Source organism: Phasianus colchicus, chromosome 1 (assembly GCF_987193195.1).
Source record: "Phasianus colchicus chromosome 1, bPhaCol1.hap1.1, whole genome shotgun sequence".
Lineage (NCBI taxonomy): Eukaryota > Metazoa > Chordata > Aves > Galliformes > Phasianidae > Phasianus > Phasianus colchicus.
The window spans coordinates 21,317,626-21,336,907 of record NC_143436.1 but is presented as its reverse complement, the minus strand read 5'-3'; the positions used below and the strand labels follow the sequence as shown (position 1 = coordinate 21,336,907).

General features: G+C 41.6%; 1 protein-coding gene across 7 annotated transcripts in view; it reads left to right on the top strand.

Annotated features, from left to right (window-relative positions):
- The window catches only part of PLXNB2 (plexin B2), a 250,023-nt gene that overhangs the window by 88,345 nt on the left and 142,396 nt on the right, over positions 1-19,282 (top strand). Inside the window, exon 4 of one of the 7 annotated variants that reach the window (XM_090136755.1) lies at positions 989-1,101. The exons of 5 other annotated variants lie outside the window; for them this stretch is intronic. The gene's annotated coding sequence lies outside the window, so the exon portion shown is untranslated. Of the gene's footprint in view, positions 1-988; positions 1,102-1,122; positions 17,378-19,282 lie in introns of those variants that run through there. One more of the 7 variants, XM_090136767.1, reaches the window with a different exon arrangement.

The window sequence follows — 19,282 nt, the reverse complement described above, 5'->3', positions numbered from 1 at the left end:
GTTTTGCACTTGGGTCGGAAGAATCCCAGGCATCCATACAGACTGGAAGGAGCAGTCCTTGAGAGCAGCCCTGAGAGAAGGACCTGGGGGTCTTGATAGATGAAAAACTTAACATGAGCCAGCAGTGTGCCCTTGTGGCTCGGAAGGCAAATGGTATCCTGGGCTCCATCAAAAGAGGGGTGGCCAGCAGGGACAGGGAGGTGATTGTTCCCTTCTACTCTTCTCTTGTGAGGCCCCATCTGGAGTACTGTGTCAAGGTCTGGAGCCCCCAGTACAAGAAAGACAGGGAGCTGTTGGAGAGGGTCCAGAGGAGGGCCATGAAGATGATCAGGGGACTGGAGCACCTCTCCTATGAGGACAGGCTGAGGGAGCTGGGCTTGTTCAGCCTGGATAAAAGAAGGCTGCGGGGTGACCTCATTGCAGCCTTTCAGTACCTAAAGGGAGCCTACAAAGAGGAGGAGAATCAACTCTTTGAAAGGGTGAGTGACAGCAGGACAAGGGGAAATGGTTTGAAGTTGAGGGAAGGGAGATTTAGGTTGGACGTCAGGGGGAAATTCTTTACAGAGAGAGTGGTGAGGTACTGGAACAGGCTGCCCAGAGAGGTTGTGGATGCCCCATCCCTGGAGGTGTTCAAGGCCAGATTGGATGGGGCCCTGGGCAGCCTGGTCTAGCATTAGGAGGGATGGTTGGTGGCCCTGCATGTGTCAGGGGGGTTGGAGATTCATGATCCTTGAGGTCCCTTCCAACCTTGGCAATTCTGTGATTCTGTGATTCTGTGAGATTTGGGCACACATCTTTACTTGTGATCCTCTCCCCACATTTCTCACAGTTCTGGTTTGTTTGTGGCCTTTTTATCAGACAACAGTTGGTGCCCTTTTCCTTCTGCTCCCAGCACACAGCAGGTCTCTCTAGGCCCAGAGCAGCCCTTCTAAGCTGATTGCAGCTCCCCTTTCCTAAGGCACTGTCTCCTTTGATCTCCTTTCCCCAGGTTTGGCAAACAGCCCTGCCAGCAGGATTGGCTTGAGGAGTCTTTCAAAACTATAAGCCTGGCTAATTTGACAGAGGGGAAGCACTGGCCATTGTTTTACCTTTCCTGCTGAGGTACCTCACTCACTTTTTATGGCTTCCGTCTGGTTTTTAACTGTGTGTTTGGGCAGGCAGTGAAACAAAACAGGACATGAAGAAAGGCTGAGGGAGCTGGGGTTGTTCAGTCTGGGGAAGTGAAGGCTCCAGGGAGACCTCATTATGGCCTTCCAGTACTTAAGGGGAGCTTATAAATGGAAGGGAGACTGACTTTTTGCATGGTCTGATAGTGATAGCAAGAGGGAGAATAGTTTTAAATGAAAAGAGAGGAGATTTATATTAAATGTTTGGAGGCAATTTTTCACTCAGAGGGGTGGTCAGGCCCTGGCACAGCTGCCCAGGGAAGCTGTGGGTGCCATATCCCTGTAGGCATTCAAGGCCAGGTTGGATGGGATCCTGGGCAGCCTGAGCTGGTGTGTGGCAGCCTGCCCATGGCAGGGGGGTTGTAACTAGATGGTCTTTAACATCCTTTCCAATCCAAACCGTTCTGTGATTCTATGAAGAAGAAAGATGCAATGGTTGGGCATTAGAGAGACAGTAAAAGCTTGTTTAGTTCAGTCTAGACTAATGTTATTGTTTTCTTCCCTCACAAAACCTAACTAAATTTATGTGGTAGGAAGATAGTACTTGACTTTAATTTAATGTCCTGCCCTGCCCGACCTCAGAGTCCAAATCTGTTTGTCACTCTACCAAGTCACCTTTCACCCATAGTTTCCAAACACTGCCCAGACATTTAAAAACAGAAATGATAATAGCAGAGAAACAACGAAGGCTCTTGCTTAATTCATTTTTGTTTGTGTGTACTGTGTGTTTTATCTGCAAGGAGGTATCTGCAGATGTGTCACATTGCAGTTACCTGTTGAGGTGGTTCTATTTTGGTCTCTTCCTGTGAGAAGGATGATCATGGCCAAAGTTCTCACTTCTTCATGCATGGACTTCCTTCAGTTCAAACCACCTCTTAATGATGTCTGATGCCCCTCTGACTTTTTTTTCTTTTTTTTTTTCTCTGTATATGGCCTAAACATATGCTACTCCATCTCCCAGAATAGTAGTTCACAATGGCTAAGGTTCCTGAAACTCAGCTACATATTTGTTACAATAAAGTGGCTAGGCCCAGCACTTCAAATCTGTCTGCACTTGACCCCAACACTATACAAAACCGTTTCTTCTAATGTCAACTAACACGACTCTAGTGCATCCAAATTTTTTGTTTCCTTTGCATTTCTCAGCTTGAAAGTGGCTCAGTGGAGAGAATGTATGTTCCAGTTAAACCTATAATGGATGCTGAGAAAAGTATGTAAACAGTGTATCACTTCCAAGTTTCTAGCTAAATAGGATTGCTCCCTCTGCTATTATTTGCTATTAATAACAATTTATTTTTTTTTCTGCTGTTTTCTCTACTACTAATAACATGGAAAAAATTCAGCTCAGTCACTTGGAAAGTAAAAATATCTTGCAGGGACTCCCAGCTGGCTAATAAGAGGTGAAGTTTTAAATAAAACAAACAAAAAAACCCCACCAGGCTAAGTGCTGCGATTTTACTCTGGCAAAATCCTGTGGACTTTACAGGCTATTTGCTTAAGTAAAAATTAGACAAAACTTTAGGACTTCATGATGTAGGGCAGCATAGAGATGGCTGCTGACTGCTTCCTGTGTAGTTAGTTTCATACAGTCACGTATCCTCTGCTTTATCTGCCAAAGACAGTAGTTTGTAATTCAGACCGCCAAGAGACAGCTTCTTTGAGGGTAGCAGAATTAAAAATATTGCTTCTTTTTTGGCAAACCAGCAACATTCTTGTGTGTGTATAGGAAACATGGATATTTTTGGATGCTTGCTAATTCAATTCAGCTGTCCTTGTTGTTTTGTTTGCTTGATTTGGGAAAGTAAGAGAAAGGAAACTATATAAAATTACAGAAAAGTAATGACTTGTGAAGCTGCAGATCACCTTGTTCATATCATCTCTGTATATCAAGAAATCGATCAGTTGCTGTCTATTTTAATTTGTAACTCAAAATGTGCCCTTGTGATGGGTGCACCAATTTGGTTTCATCAAAGTATTCATCTGAGGATAATATCTCCTGCACTGCCATTATACCAACTCTTGTATCTGCAGTGTCTATTTATCTTTGTGTTTAAGAATTTACTGACACAGAAAAAGGTGGGAAAGCTTATGGTCAGGAAAACATTTTTTAAAAAGTGGCAACAAGCCTTGTTGAAAACACTGCTGCAGAAACTCCTTTCAGGGATGATACTCCAAACCCTGAAGCAATTGTACACTATGAAAGTAAAACCACATTTTCATGAGATGATTGATGGATTGCCGTGCCCAGGAAGAGATAATGGGTACAGTTGGAGAATAAGCTGGGGCTACTTTTCATCTTTACCCAGAGGCAGCTGTTTGGTGGCTTCCTCCAGTGAGAAGAGCAGGCTGGAGCAGAGAAGATGCCAACCCTGGGCACTGATATAAAAGGGTGAATTATGGTGCAGGAGGAGAAAAGGGAAAATGAAAGTCAGAGAAGCAAACAAAGGGAAGAAGGATAAAAATCTCCTTGAAATAATGTGAAGCCCAAGAAAATCTCTCAGCCTCTGAAGATAAGTGTCTACTCTTTGTTCTAGGCTTTGGTTTTGTATCTGGAGGTGCTCAGAATTTCACATCATGTGTCTTTTGTTACAGCCGAGTGAGAGAGGTTATCTTCATTTTGAGAGGTCTTTTATTTCCAGCTGAGAAGGTGGTTACTCAAGGAGAACCTTAAAACCCCACTGAATCTTGGGATCCTAACAGATAGTCCCAATGTATTAAACATCATAAGCTTTCTTTTAGGATGGTGTATTTCTATTGCTCATTTATGACTAGCAGGAGATATATTTTCTGTGTTGCATCTGTTAGCAATCAATACCTTAGCCCATGGCGTTCCAGAAATTGTACCAAAACCACAGGTTTAGTGTGCTTAGGAGCACTTTGAGGTTCTTGACAGAACTGGATCATTTTAATTGACATAATGAAGTCAGCATGCTGTACAAACAAGAAGGAAACTGTTTTCAGGTCGAGGCACATTAGTTTGCCAGTAGTAAAACCTAAGTTGCAATATATTATGCAGCTATTCCTAGAAGATGAGAGTTGATAAAGTTGTGTAATAAGTTCCTGCTCCGAGTGCTGCACTCTGGTTTCATACCTCTTCAAACCTGCAGCTTCCCTTGGAGCAGCACAAACTTGAAAAGTGGAGGCACTAACCAGGGACTTTACTAAAGGGATCTTGGCTAAGTGTAATTTTGTTAGTACACTGCATTCAGGATGCCTTGGACAGAGAGGAAGTGATGATGAAAATGCTTTCTTCAGTGATGATAAATCCAACTGGCATAGCCTGCTGGTTTTGTTCTTGGGATGCTGACTTTTTTCACCTGTTTTTTGTCTCTCAGCAGGCAGTATGTGGGTTAAGCTTCCTATGGGTGACTGCGATTTTGAGCACTTGCTTCATAGCTAAAATTGGAGCACAGTTGAGAGGCAGGAGGACTTTGAGGCATCTGTGAGATCCTGCCTGCTTTTAAAATATGTTTCTAAAGTTACTAATCCACATAGATCACCTAGCCCTTCAAGGACAGCTGGGTTTGTTTTAAACTTGCTAGGTATGATACAGCGTTGGAGTAGAGTAAACAGTCTGTCCATTGCAAGAAAGCCGAAAGGAATCTGAAGACTGCAGCAGAACAGCCTTTACAAAGCAGATGCAACCCTACTACAGCACCAAATTAATGTTCTTGGGGCCAGCTGTAGGTGGAGGAACAACACAGGCAGCACCAGGCACACTAGGTTTCCCCAGGCTGCTTGGCCCCTCCTAGCATCTCACCACCTCCGCTCCTTCCTGCATCCCCATCACCTCCCTTCAGCATCCTTCCTTGTTTTCCTTTTCCTCCTTAGTTGGCCCACCCCTCCCTAGAATTCGGAATCATTGAGTTTGCTCTATTTGCTTTCCTTGTGCTTCCATCCCTTTCCCTTTGCTGTGACTGTTAGGGATGCTGGAGCAGGCACTGCCTGCCAGCCAGCTCACTGTGCCCTCCTGCTCAGCAGTCGGCTCTGCGATGGATATTAATATGGCCTCACATCATTTCTGATATAAGGATACCAGCCTAGTGTTGATGATAATCCATCACAGCCCTCAAATGCTTCAGAACTGCATGGATTAAAGCGTTAGGTTGGGCATGTCTTTTTTTTTTTTTTTTTTTTTTTTCAATCTGGTGATAGTTAAACCAGATGAAAGGGTAACAAGTGGTTAAAACAATGTCAGATGGTTGGCTCTCAGGAAGTTTAATAGCATAAATACCCAGGAATAATTTGAAAGGCGTCTCAGGTAATATGAAGATGTATATATCTGCTAACTGCTTGGGAAGATTAGAGAACTAATTGAAAGGGAATGCTGCCTTGTTAGCTGAGCAGGCTAGCATCAGAAACCTGCAGCTGGCTTTTGAGACTTAGCAATTTTTTCCAGACTAACCTATTATGAAGTTATACTTTGGAAAGCAGCCTCAGAAGAGGGACAAGTGTTTGGATAAATTAGCAGCTTTCCTATGTATTGTAATTGCATTCTGGGGTTAAATCTTACTGCAAGAAATGAGGCTCTTTCTTCTTCCCTGCCCCCTCCACACTAGATACTGAACGGCATGCATAAAACTTTTTTGGATAGGAAAAAACCTCATGAGTAAAGCATGAACAGTGCTTACATTTGTGCAAGTATCTGTATAGTCTCATAAATTCCACAAAATTGCTAACGTTTATTCAGTAGAAGTCATTGTCAAAGGTCATTACCAAAACGAGTACTCCACAATGTTCAAAATTTGAAGGGCACCTTTGAACATATCCTCCTGTACAGGAAGGGTGGGCATCTATTTCACATTTTGGTAATGAAACTGTTGCAACATGTGAGAGGGAGGAGAGGCAGGACTTGAGTAAATGTTTATAAGACTGAGTAATAATAGAGCCACCTTGCTGGAGAGAAACCACCCCAACTTAGCATTACTTTGATTTGTTCCTGTTTTGGGAATCTTGGGGATGATTTACCACTTCTTAAAACTACAGCTCCTCAAGTAGAGAGGAGGAGAGTTTCCAAAATTAGGAGAAGCACTCCATTCCCACCATCCTTTGCTCCTAAAGATGGGGATTTGCAACCATTGGAGCAGGCAGGCAAGCAGCTGGGCAGTATGGCAGCTGTGTAGGTGTGCTGCTATGTGCATCCCGTAGGTCACTGCATGGTTTCAAAATCTGCAGTACCACCCTAATTTTGTAGGAGGGGAAGGGAAGGCACAAATACTCCTGGTGTGAAGAAGGATGTACAATTCTTATTCTCTTTTTCAAGATGGCTTTGGATTTGAAGCAGTAATCCAAATAAGTGTGCAGATCAAACTGAATGCATACAGTGAAAGTTAACACTTTTTATAATTATTACTGTCTTGCTGGAAAATAGAAAACACGGTAAAATAGCATACTGTGATTCAGTGGCCTAAACTCAGATATCCCAATCTTGCATCAGGGTTTGTCTTCCAAGGGCTGATAGCAACCTATTGCAGTGCCTGATGTGAAAAGTAAGAGCAGATTACCTCACCATTCTTGAAAAAGAAATGCATAATGGCAAACTGCAAGTCAGCCCTGTTATCGTAGATGTACAATTAAGGTGGAACAGTACATTTCTTTGTGGTTATGAAATGTTTTCTGCACGCTGGAGTATGATTAAATATATATAAGAATTAACATATTATGGTTCAATCATCACGGGTCAGCTATCAATGTGCAACTTTCTTCCTTAGAATGAGCTGTAAACCACAGCCTGTGGAAGTGTTTTTAAATAAAATATTTATGCATTTAGTGTTCACCACCGTTACTGATTTAGACTCATCATTGGAAAACAATGTTCTGCCTATTCTGTGTTGTTACAGCGTAAGTGCTGCCATTTGACTTTATAAACACCAATAAAAAAGATCAATATTTTTAATTCTCTTTTTGTTTTTAAAGAAATGTGCCATAATACCTGCCAGTCTCTTGTAGTATCCTCAGCCCTCTGCGCAGCTGCCTTTTGATTGAAAAGAAGATTGCTCTGAAATTAAGCTTGGAACTCTTAAGTGGGTAATTGGGAAAGGAAGCCATAAATTGTTTCTTCACCAGACAACTTACAAGATTGAGAAATAAGTTGTATCAGTGGGAAACTGGGTTTTGTTTTTATTTTTATTAATAGGGCATTTTGAAAAGTGAAGATGTGGGGAAGTGACAGTGTTAAAAACCAAACCAAAACAAAACTCACAATATTTTGTCTAATGTTAGTAAGCAATTTTTGTTGTAGCAAAATATGTATTTAAACAGTATCTGCATTTAGCATACTTACTAAATGAAATGTACAGCATCAATATTAGGGCACCCCTTGAGGGCAGGCACCTTTTTGCTTATCAAAAATATTATGATTTTATGTAGCATCTAAATGCATTACTTATTCCATTTCAGTCTCTTATTGGTGCCTTTGGGGAATGAGGGGCTTTTTCCCTAAAACTCGCTAACTGTACACTCTTGTATCAATCTTGTCTATTTTCATAGCTGCCTCGCATCTTAGTGCTACCAGGGGATTTCCAGGTGGTTTTCGCCTATGCAAAAGCATTATTTCCCTCTTTGCTGTTATCCTAACAAGAATACTGAACAGTTGGGAAGATATTTTCCTGTCAACTCCTTTGCTGATCAGTAAGGGAGGGACTGTGTTTCTTGCAGGGGAGAAGATACAAAAGCTGATGAATCCTCTGTGAAGAGAATCTAATTTAATGTCTGGAAGTTGCTTGACCAGATATTATTGGCTTGATGGATGACAGTCCCTTTGGAGTATATACAGATAAGCTGCCTTCATTATTTATGGGCATTCATTAAAGTAAGCAGCAAAAACCCTATTGATCTTCCAGATTCACCTCTGTGGAATTAGAGGAGTCCATTGTCCTAAGTGAAAGTTCAGAAAGATGTTTTTTATCAAAACATTGTAACATTATATGTTACAGTATTTTCACACAGATAAACGACATTTTTCAAAGCATCCTTTTTCCATCAAAATCTGATCTTATGGAAGAGGATGAAAAAAATGTAGCTATCCAGAGATCCAAGTTACTCAAGAGTAAATGCTTCACTTTAAAAAAAATGAATGCCTGCAATCCACACTATATCACGTCAGGGTATTAAATTAGAAATTAAACTATGCTGGAGAGGTACAAATTACTTTATCCAGATTAGAGCTATCCTTGCCAACATATAGTGCAACCAGAAGATTGTTTGCTAAGGTATCCAATCTTGGAGCAGTTGCTCTGTGGAAGCTTAGGGGTGGAAAACAAGCAAAAAGAATTTTGTCTGCTGTCCTTCTGTCAGTGTGTGGTGTGCAATGGAGGAAGGGGAAATCCGTCCCCTGCATGAGAAACGAGCCTCGTTTATTGCAGTGATGTCTACGAGATTTGTAGGTGCCAGCTAGCTCTTCAGAAGGACCGTTTCCTATAAAACATATTGGGGAGCTGCCAGAAAGCTTGAGCAAATTTTGGAGAGTGCCAAGCCACATGTCTGCCATCCTGTTCCCTTCCCTTGAATTTCTTAGCTAGATCCCTTCTGTTTTCATAGAAGCTGGGAATATGCAAGTAAGCAAACAATACTCTTAAGTAGATTTTTTTGTTCCACTTGCATCTAATGCAGATACAGCATAGCAGGACTGATTGGGAAGAGAAGAGGGGAAAGTGTAGGCATTAGTTTAATTAAGCAAGTTAAATTTGTCCTTTCTGACATAAAGTATCTTTCTTTTCATTCCCATATGTACATCATTTTTGTTATTTTTTTTTTCAGTTGATGCTCATATGCTCCTTGTCATTGTACTGTTGAAGTGTCTCTTGTTCTCGATCTGCACTCACCCCCTTCTGTCTCTTTTCTATCTTTATATGCTTTTCTTTCCAACCACACATCCTGCTGGATAACGCGTTAGGAACCAGCCACGTGCTCCTCGTTCCTTTCAGAGAAGCAATGTTGCAATGTTCAAGACAAGTACACTCATTTATTGTCTTTAGCAGGACAAACATATCTCCTATGTATACAGGTTGCCTCAGTGAGATTGTAGAGGTAACAGCTCACAGTGGCAGTGGCAGGGCTATGTGTGGGAGCTATAAGAAGCCTGCAGGGAGGCCTGAGTTCTAGAGGCCCTACAGGGAGCCCTAGAGGCCTAATGGCCCAGAGGGAGGCAAAGAGTCTTCACTAGCACTGAGAGCCCTGGGACAAGACTTATCAATCTCCAGCTTTTTTTGGCAGTGGGCTTAGTACTTAATAAGTGCTTAATACATAACATTATTAATCATTAATGTTAAAACAAGTACACTTCAAGTCATGTTAAGTACCTGTAATGCTTAATACTTAGCACTGTAAAATGCCTTACCAGCAAAAGTGGGATGATTTTTTTTTTTTTTTTTTTTTGTCATTAAAAAGCAACACGGCTCTCCTGAATTGTGCTGAACATGCTACCACTTAAATGATAAAATAGGTGACTAAGAGATGTAAGATGTGGGAAGCTGCATGGGACCCTGGGCAGCTTTGTGTTGATTTTAGCTTTCTCTAGTTTCTGGGAGGGAGAACCCCTAGGGGCAGGGAAGCTCCCCACAGTAGTATGAAGCACACTGCCCACCTGTTTTAACGCCAGATGCTAGGCATCTCCACAGCAGTAATAATACCCAGATATATGGAAGCCAGATATCATATGTATTGTGACTTTGGAATTTTAGCTGCTGCTTTCACTTGTTGCGTGGCATAGAAACTTTGTGTCAATTTGAGAACAGTGCCTTCAACACAAATCTGTCTGTTCTCCAAATTTTGTAGTTGTCAAGAATTCCTCCCAGATTTCACATCTGGTTTTGGAAGTGTGAGCGCACAACCAGCCACATTCTCCCTGCTTGAAGTGCTCTCGCTGCATGCTGCTGCCACGTTCACCCTGGGGTGTGTGAATGTGCAAGAACTGCAGCCCAGAGAGCAGTTTGGTCATCCCTTTAGCTTAAAGCCTGCAGGCAGATGTAAATCCTTATCAATAGCTTTCTGTCCTTTAGCAGCAAGATCCCAGCTCCTTGCCCTCCCATAAACAGTTCCGGCACGAGAGTTTCCCAGGAGGTGTGGATGGCAGCTTCTGGCACACCAAACCACGCTGACCTCATCAGTATAATTGCACATATTATGCTGCAAGTTTGCTTGCATACGGAGAAGCAAAATATGCCATAAATAAACTACATCCTCTTTCAGTCAATTGAACAGCCTTTTTAAAAATAAGCATTAAGTCTTCATGACTTTATGTACATAAAAGCTTGCAGTCACTCATCTTAAATGGTTTTGCTTTCCTTCCTTTTTTCCCCTTCTTTGTAGGTATTAGCTTGTCTGTGTGAAAACTAAGGCTTTCTCAGCAGAAAGGTGATGCACCCAAGTTCTCTAGCTGAATGTGTATGTTCTACTTGTCAGTTCCATTATCGTGTTTAAATAGTCAATGGTTTTATGATTAGATTTCAAATGACATTAATCATTCACTGGCTCTAGAATGCAGGCTGATCTGTATTTTTGTTGAGAGCTTGTGTAGATACTGAAAACTTGTTTCCCAGACACTGGAAAAGGCTGTAGCACAGTGCCAGCATCTCTTAGAGGGCTAGTTTTGCTTGGGGACAAACCAGATTTTATTTAAAAAAGGGGACAGTGAAGCAAGTATGTCTCCTGATAAAGGCTTCTCCTATATTTCAATAAAATGACATTAGACATATTCTTACTCTGTGGCTTTTTTTGACTTTTTTTTTTTCTGGTGGAGCAATGCATCCTGTTTCTATAAATCCCCAGTTGAACAGAGTTTGTGCTAGGGTACTATGGAGAGGAAAGATTATGGAGTAAGGAGCTACCCTCTGATCAGAGAGGCTGTGCAATATGTGGGACAGCCGTATCTCCCATGCAGTGCAGGGAAAGGCTGCAGTCCAGTGGGATTTCCATTGGGAAATCCAAGCACCCCATAAGATCACAAAACCTATAGCTGCACCCCACATTTCCTCATCCCTTCTCTTGAGTCAGCTTGTGGCTTTCCCTCTGCAGCCCTACCTGCTCTGTGGCACACACTGTTCGTGTCCTCCTTGGTGGTGGGTGCCAAACTGCTGAGGGTAGTCATTCTTTATCATGGCATTGGTAACGCTCTGTCTTCTCATTTAATTGTCTGGTTGTGTCTTACTTAGCACTGTATTTTTATCTGGAAGAACGAAGGGCTGAAAAATACTGTATGCCACACAGTTCTGTGCTCTGCAGGTCTCTTTTTCACCCTGGCAAGTTTCTATTTGCGTTGTTTTTATGTTATTCATTTGTAAACTTATGGTCTCATGTAATCTGCAGGTGTTTGGTTTGTGTTGTGTACAACAGGTAGAAAGAGGAATAAGGAGCCCTATTTCAGAAGAAGCAGATCCTCATGGTTTTCTTTTTAATTCAGTTTGGAACACTTGTGCTTACAGAGAAACTTTGCAGATTTGATTTATTCTCTTTCCACCGTTGTGAGTCTTTATCGATGGTAGAACCTCTCTCAAGTACATTTGAACAATACTATTTTGTCTGAAACTGTAAAATATGTTTTTGGTAACTTTCTCAGTTTCTAAGGAAAGCTTTTAATTTTTACTCTTACCAGGCAATAAAACTTAACAGGGGAATGTGAGGCAATTGCATGGATGGGTTCATTTGGAGCTAGATAATTTCATGGTTTGTTCACTTGGTTAGAGAGTAGGAGAGAGGAGGATGAGAAAAACAGAAGGTGCTTTAAAATGCAGTTTTCAGATTTCTTACCTAATAATGGCTGACACCGGTGTCTGAATAGAGTGCATAATTTCAACTTGAATAATTCAACTGCAGTGGTTTTGTAGACGCTTCTATTTTGGAAGGCATTTCTATTTGATGGTTCTTTTCTGACAGTTTCCTGATTTCTCATTTTTGATGCCGCTTCCCTTGGAAGTTCCTTGTTTTCATTCTGGGCTCTTTTTCACCCCTGAAAATACTGTGGGAAGTAATAACCACAAAAAGCTTCTCTGAATGCCCTCCCACTTGAGCAGTTAAGAGCTTCAGTAATCTTGTTTATCACTTCCATGAAACGAAAGATGGAAATGTCATTTTTAGACGAAGATTGTTGCAAGGCTTTGTTGCTAAACAGCTTGTTGTGGTCACTATAGATGTGAAAACGCAATCTCCCAGCCTTTCCATCTCAGGCAATGAAACCCCAAGTTTTACTTGACTGGAGATTGGGTTGTTTTGGTTAATTCCACAGATGAGCACTTGCACGGGGAAAGCTCATCATTTCCTGTTTTAAAAAGGCTTGGGTTAGCAAAAGGTCTTCCAGACGGAGCTTAGAAATGTCACGGTGCGGTTCTGAGTGGGGCAGAGTGGGATAACTGTGACTTAAAGCAGCTCCATGATATTGCTCTGGCATCATCGCGGGGATCATAACCACTAAGTTGTCTCGGAAAGAGCATCTCAGCCTGTTGGGCTGGAGCCTCTGTAGCAGACAGATAGTAAGGCTGTGCAAGCATTTTCCATGCCAGTGAGCGCTCCCATGGTGTGAGCAGGCTCACCCTGAGGTATGAGAGCTAGAAACACCAGAGCATAGCAAGGGGCAGCAGCACTGCAGGAAACTCAAGACTACAGAAAACCTACTTCATGCAGCTTTTTCTGCTGCTGTTGCTTTTCAGGCTCTGAAATAGCCACCTTGTATGGCAATGGAGTGCCTTTAGGTAGGCTGGGAGTCTTCGCATACGTTGGGCATGGGATGCCCAAATGGCAGACCAGTGCCATCACTGCATTTCATTCACTTTATGATTCAGCACAGAATTTCAGAGCTTTGTTGAAGCCACCATAGCTCTCATAGGATGTTCTTTAAGATTGCAGAGCAGCAAAGGAGTCTCTATTGCTAAAGCTGAGGAGTTTTCGCTTGCCCCACTGAAGTTTCTGGAATTTAAGCTATTTAGAGGTAAATACGGCTCAGGGTATTGTCTAGCTTACTGTCAAGAGAATTTCTTCACAGCCCTCCTTTGAGATTTTCTGCCAATTCAGGTGAACATATAGCAGGGTAAATTACAAGTCTCTTTGAGGAATAGTATTTTGAAGGGAACTCTTTGATCCATGTTGATAGCAGAAGGAATTGGGCCTTCTGTTGTGATAGTTTAATTTATTTAATAGTTCTGTGTGGTCGTACGTAGTATTACAGAGCCAACCCTTTGCTTCCCTCCTTCCCTCTTTACCTCAGATTATGTTAGCAAGATTTTGAAAGAATATGGGGATTTTAGAGTTTTTCAGAATATCTCTGACATTGCAATAATAATTTTATCTGGCCAAAGAGGGAAAGATGCAAGTCTGACAGTTTTCTAAACACCCCGCACAAACTCATTTGTCAGGCTGAGAAATTGTTGAGTACCATATGGCAAAGTGAAAAGTCAACGTGTTAATTCCTTAAGTTAGACAGGTTTTGTTGTTTGGGTTTTTTGTTGTTTTTTTTCTTTTTTTTTTTTACAAGACTTGTGCTGCCTGCATTTATCCTCCAGCTATGTGCTGAATTCTTTTATAATGAAGTGAAACTGTTCAGATCCTGTTCTACCTGTTCTTCAGCTTTCTATTTTGCTTTTCTTATGCTCAGTTTTTTTTTTCCCCCTGCATGTTTTACCCTTGTTCAGAACATGATAGTCATACAGTCAGACAAGTCCCCCTAGCAAAACCCTCGTGCACATAATTTGCAGTTGTTTTAAGCACAAATTTACTGTCCCAAACTTCTGGTGGTGGTTACGTCTGCTCCAGCAGTCTCTCTATTCAGAGTTACAGCTGTATACAAAATATTGTCACTATAGTTTACCACAGCAGCTAAAATCAGCTGGTATGCAATGATTTCCAGGGCAGCCAGATGAGCACCCCAACATGTCATTTTATTTCTTTTCTTAACTTTTCTTCTTTCTGTTGGTCTTCTGAATCTCCCAGCTGGAGCAGTTCAACTCACAAAGATGCACGTCTGGGAAAGAACTTTTTGGAATGTATGTGCATGTGTGTCTGTGTCCACATCTGTGTGTCTGGGTGCTATAATTGCATGTATTTCTCTAGGTTTGTTGTGTTATTTCTTTAGTGCCATCTTTTATTTGCAGACATCCTCTTTTGTGCAGAAGCACAAGCCATCGAGAGAGGTTTTATACTCTGGCATAGCAAAACTGTGTAACCTGTTTTGGAATACAGAGCAGGAGAAAGAGAAATGTAGTATTGGAAAGAAAGGGAGATTGAATCAAAGCAGAGCTCCACTTCCTCCCACCCCTGGGTTTTGCTGAGTGTACCAGTACAAGTCATTTTCATTTATTATTCATGTTGTTTGAGCCTTTAGTTTTACTTCAAGCCTTGCTGATAAGAAATTTTGACAACGTGCACTTGTAAGTTAGTTAGCAGGTTTGTTATCCTCCCAAATAGCCAGTAGCTAAGAGCTGAAGAAGCCTAGCTGAATTGATCCTTCATGAATAAATTTCCCAGCACTGACCTCAGAAGTGGGTCTCCCTAATGATTTCATCGTCATCTGCCTGCGGACAGGAATAATAACAGGCAGTCTTCTTTGGCTGCATACGAGGCACCTGCAATACATCTGTCTGAACAGCCATGTCATCCATGAGCATCTTCCGAGCTACGGAAAACCTGGGTAAATTTGTGAAAGGATGCTGGGCAGAGAGTTGAATTTCTTGGTGCTTTCCTGCACCCTTGCTCCCTGCTTTTTGCAGCGCAGTGGTGAATCAGAACGGTCTTTTCTCCATTTGATTCTTGTGAGAAATCTGGCAGTATTTGTGCTGTGCTCCCCTTGTGCACCCTGCATGGGGAAGGAGAGTGGATGTCCCAAGAGCAGAGCTTTAACCACAGATTTTAAGGTATTAAAATATCATAAAGATGAATCTTCGCTGAGTGAGAGTAATGGGCTGCCCTGTACACATGCTAGGGAGCCAGCTCACCCTGTAACAAATGTATCAAATGTCCCTATGCATGACAGTGCCAAACACTTCCCTGTCTGTCTCAGTTTTCCTCCAGATCATCCTTCCAAATAGCTTGCTTGAGAGAAAAAGGGACGAATTGAGCTTGAAGACAGACTTAAATTCAAAGCGTATGTATCCTTCCATGACGGGTACCAGCTGGGTATGCCAGTTGCTCCTTGTCTGGCTCCCTAAACTCCCCGCAAGGAGAGCAGTAGTTGTGCCATGAGCGCCTGGAACAGAGCTTGGCACTGCTTTTGCAAGACCTGTAACATTTCCTCTGTCCACTGTGCCCACAGAGCTGCTGTCATGGCCCACACCCAGCTCTGATCATGCTCTCGGCTTCTTGTTGAAGTAATGGGTAAGGAATGTCACAGACGCTTGAGTTTCTCCTCCTGGCAAGCTCTGTTTACTTAGCTCTTGCCTACCAATTACCCTGCACAACTGCACCTGGCTTTTCTTAAGCTCTGACTGTCACCACATGGGCTGTCCTACTCTTACAGACCCGCTGCACACTGAGTCAGCCAAGGGATCCCAGCCAGAAGCAAAGCATTGCTCAAGTGTTTGCTGCAGCCTTCACTGCCACGGCACGTGGGGGCCCTATAAACGGGCTCAGGACCTCATGGGAAAACAGAATTCTCTCCACAGACATTTCCAGCATCCTCTAGCATTTCAGAGCTTTCATCTTCTGCTAAAAAAAAAAAAAAAAAAGTCAGCTAATATGGTGATGCTGAGTTGATAGGCACATCAGAGACTAGTAAGTCAAGTTTAGCCTGCAATACTACAGAGCAGTGGTTTGTACTTAGCATCTTTATTTGTGTTATTGTGGTTGTGTATTTATATCATATGGCAACTGGATTTTTAAAAAATGCTTGCCTTCAGATTGAGGTTCTCATTTGCTAATTGTCTGTTCTCTGTGTTTTGGGCCTGAGATATGTGCAAAGAGGTTTTGGAAGGACAGATTGCCTGTTACAGGTGGCTTGGTAAGATTATTACACAGTCTGGAGGGGAGTTCATTCGGATATTATTTTGAAATTCAAAACTGCTGAGTGGGGGGAGGAGAAAAGTTTTATTTTTCCCTGCTCCCTCTTTCCTAACATCTTCCTACAGCTTGCATTTCCAGCTTTTTTGGTTTTGTGTGACTTCCTACTATACTGCTTTCCTTGAGTTTTTAGTTTGCTTCTCTTTCACTTTAGAAATAGTTATTCCTGAACACTTTCTTCTTTCTATGCCACCTAATGAAACTAATTGTGAGATGAGCTATGCAGGACCTCCCAAATTTCTACTGCTTTATTCCTGTGCTCTTTCACCACAAAAGATGGGGAGAGGGAGAGAGAACTAAATAAAAGGGAAGCTGGTAGCTGAGAGACAGAAGTCTGAATTTGCAAACTAATGACTAATTTCCCTAAGTACTTGCCTACTCCTAATTAGGTCTAGATTAGATTCTTGGATTGCTTGGGGCAGGCACATATTCTTTAAGTGCCTTTAAGTGCATATCTATGTCATAAGAGAATAATTCTGAATTATGTGTAGCCAGTGATATGCATCTGCCAGGATTAAATTCTACTTCTCTGTTCTGATTTTGGGGAGAGCACTACAGCTTGAAGATAATAATAAACTTTAGGATACTCCAGATTTTCCTGACAAAGTCATCATATACCTTATCCCACTTACCCTCACAGAAAAGCTTTGAGATCTCTCTGGCTCTTGGTACTGCAAGAATATGTATTTAATGCAAACTAATGCTGTGCATACATCACTGGGGCCTTGTTAGAGTATTGAGGAACGAGTGGTCGTGATGCTTTAAAGTCAGCATCAATCCTTCTGTTGGTGACTTTTGCTGAGCCTGCTCCCGCCTTTCTTAATTCTTTCAGTGTCTGCATGGTGAGAGGCAGTCCCTCCTGAGCATTCTCATACCATGAGTGAACACATTTCTCCACCCAAAACTTGTTGTGACACATCTGTTTCATATTGAGACTGCTGCTTTGCTGCTAAATCCTCCAGCACAGAGTAGTCTTTCAGGCATTTATTCTGCATTCCAGCTCAGAGCTATTTGCAAGGGGAAGAGAAAACAATGCTGTGTCTTTCATTTAAAAAGAAGAAAAAAAAGAAAGGTAACATGACTACCTTTTGGAATGCAACGTGCCTTCTGTAGTAAGCCACCTGGAGGGAAAGGCTGTAAAGAAGATGGAGCCAATGCTTGACTTCCCAGATGGAATAACTGTGCTGCTGTGGTCAGCTTGATATCTTAATATTTCTCCTCCATCTTCCAAGGTAGCTTATCTTCTAGCTCATACTTGCTTCTCAACTTCCTTTTTGTTTGTTTGGATTTTTGTTGTGGTTGTTTAGTTGGTTTGTCTTGTTGCAAGACTGGCAGACTCATAGATTTCCTATAGTAACACTGCAGTGTACAGTTCATGTGTAACAACTGAAGAGAGACCTAATGCATCTTTGTCAGTCTTATTTTGCAAAATAATTTTCTGAAGTTCATGGTAGGTGATATGGCCATGGGCACTGCTGTTGGCTCTTCTGATGAAAAATTGATGTTTTATATGGAGAGACAAATTCCAGTTAGGTTTTTTAGGTTTTTTTCTTTTCTGTTTTTTGTTTTGTTTTGCTTTTGTTTATCTTTTTTTTTTTTCCTCCAGAAACTTCGATATCACATAAATGCTATTTAAGATTTAATATATTTATTTCTCCATTAGAGAAACAAACAAACAGAAAATACCCATTAAAGCAGTTCCAGTGAGAACTGATATTGTTACAGCATGTTTTGTTCTTAATTATTGTGTTCCTGGCTGCAATCACTAAAATACTTCCTGTTAAATTGGTTACTAAGTTAATGTTCTCTTTAATATTTAGGAGTGCAATTCTTGGTAGCATTTTTACTTAACTAGAGTTAATTATCCTCCTTGCCAAACATTTTTTTCAATCCTTTCTGTCTTGTCTGTAGATGATATGTCAGCAAAAACTTAGTAATAGCATTTGAATTAAGCTTGCTGGAGGGGTGTAGGATGAGAAAGCAAATTTTTCATTTAATTTCATGGCATTTTCTTCCTTATAGATATTCATATTGTTGCGTGCTAAACTAATAAAATAACTAGCTTTTAATTAAATTAAAACAATAGCTTGTCTAAATTGTAGCTACATAATTTTTAAGTAGCTATATGCATTAAGATTCCTTTTTAATTATGAATCAACCCAGAATGCTTCCTTATAAAATGAAGATCACTGATATCATTGTCTTTCATAAACACCCACAGTCGATGCATGGTCTGGTTCTTGCAATGTCTGGTTCTTGATTTCTGATGTGTGCACATCAGTTTTGTTTAAGTCATTGTGTTCTGAGATTCCCACTGTCCCTCAGACCCCTCTGGCTCATTTGCACAGTTTGGCAAAATGCTCTGGATAGTCACTTTTGTACACAGTTGGCAGCCTCTGGGAGGTGGGATGGTGTTCCAGCAGGAGAAGGCTTTCACAGTTTGGGATCTGAGCAACAAAATAAAATGGCCTTCTTCTAATTCCTCAGTGTCTTTTCTTAATCAGTCTTACATTACGCTTCTCTCACTGGTCCTTTGAGCTCTGTTCTTCACAGTTAACCTGAGTTCCTTCTGTATCAGGTCCACAGTAAAATTTCATGCAGCATTTGCCTTACATTTGCGACCGTTTCACACAGTAAGTTTATGAACGTGGAGAAAGCTAACCCGCACGTTCTCTGTCAGATATTTTGCTCCTGACATCTCCACGATGGGCATGGGCTGGTCCTTCCAGCACGCAGTAGGCTGTGAGGAGTGTAGGCTGCAGGACAGGCCCTGCTGCATGGCAGGGCTGCCGGGCCTGGAGGTGCCAGACTGTTGTGTAAGGCAGGGCTGCAGCACGAGCACCTGCTGCGGGAAGGCTGGACTGGCACCCAAAGACACCCGTCACTAATGAATGAGCTTGTTAAAGCTGCTCCACTGCTAACACATAATCTTCATGAAAGGTTTAGAACTCCTTTCTAAGAACATTGTGAGGCTAATCTAAGTAAACTCTGCGGAGTTGCATCTAAATGTCCTTGCTGAAAGTGGTGAGTATCTACAGCACTCTTTCTTTGAGAGAGAATGCTTTGTTGCCCTTTGTCAAGGAAATTTCCATTAAAAAAAAAAAGAAAAGAAAAGAAAAAAAGAAGGAACAAGGAAG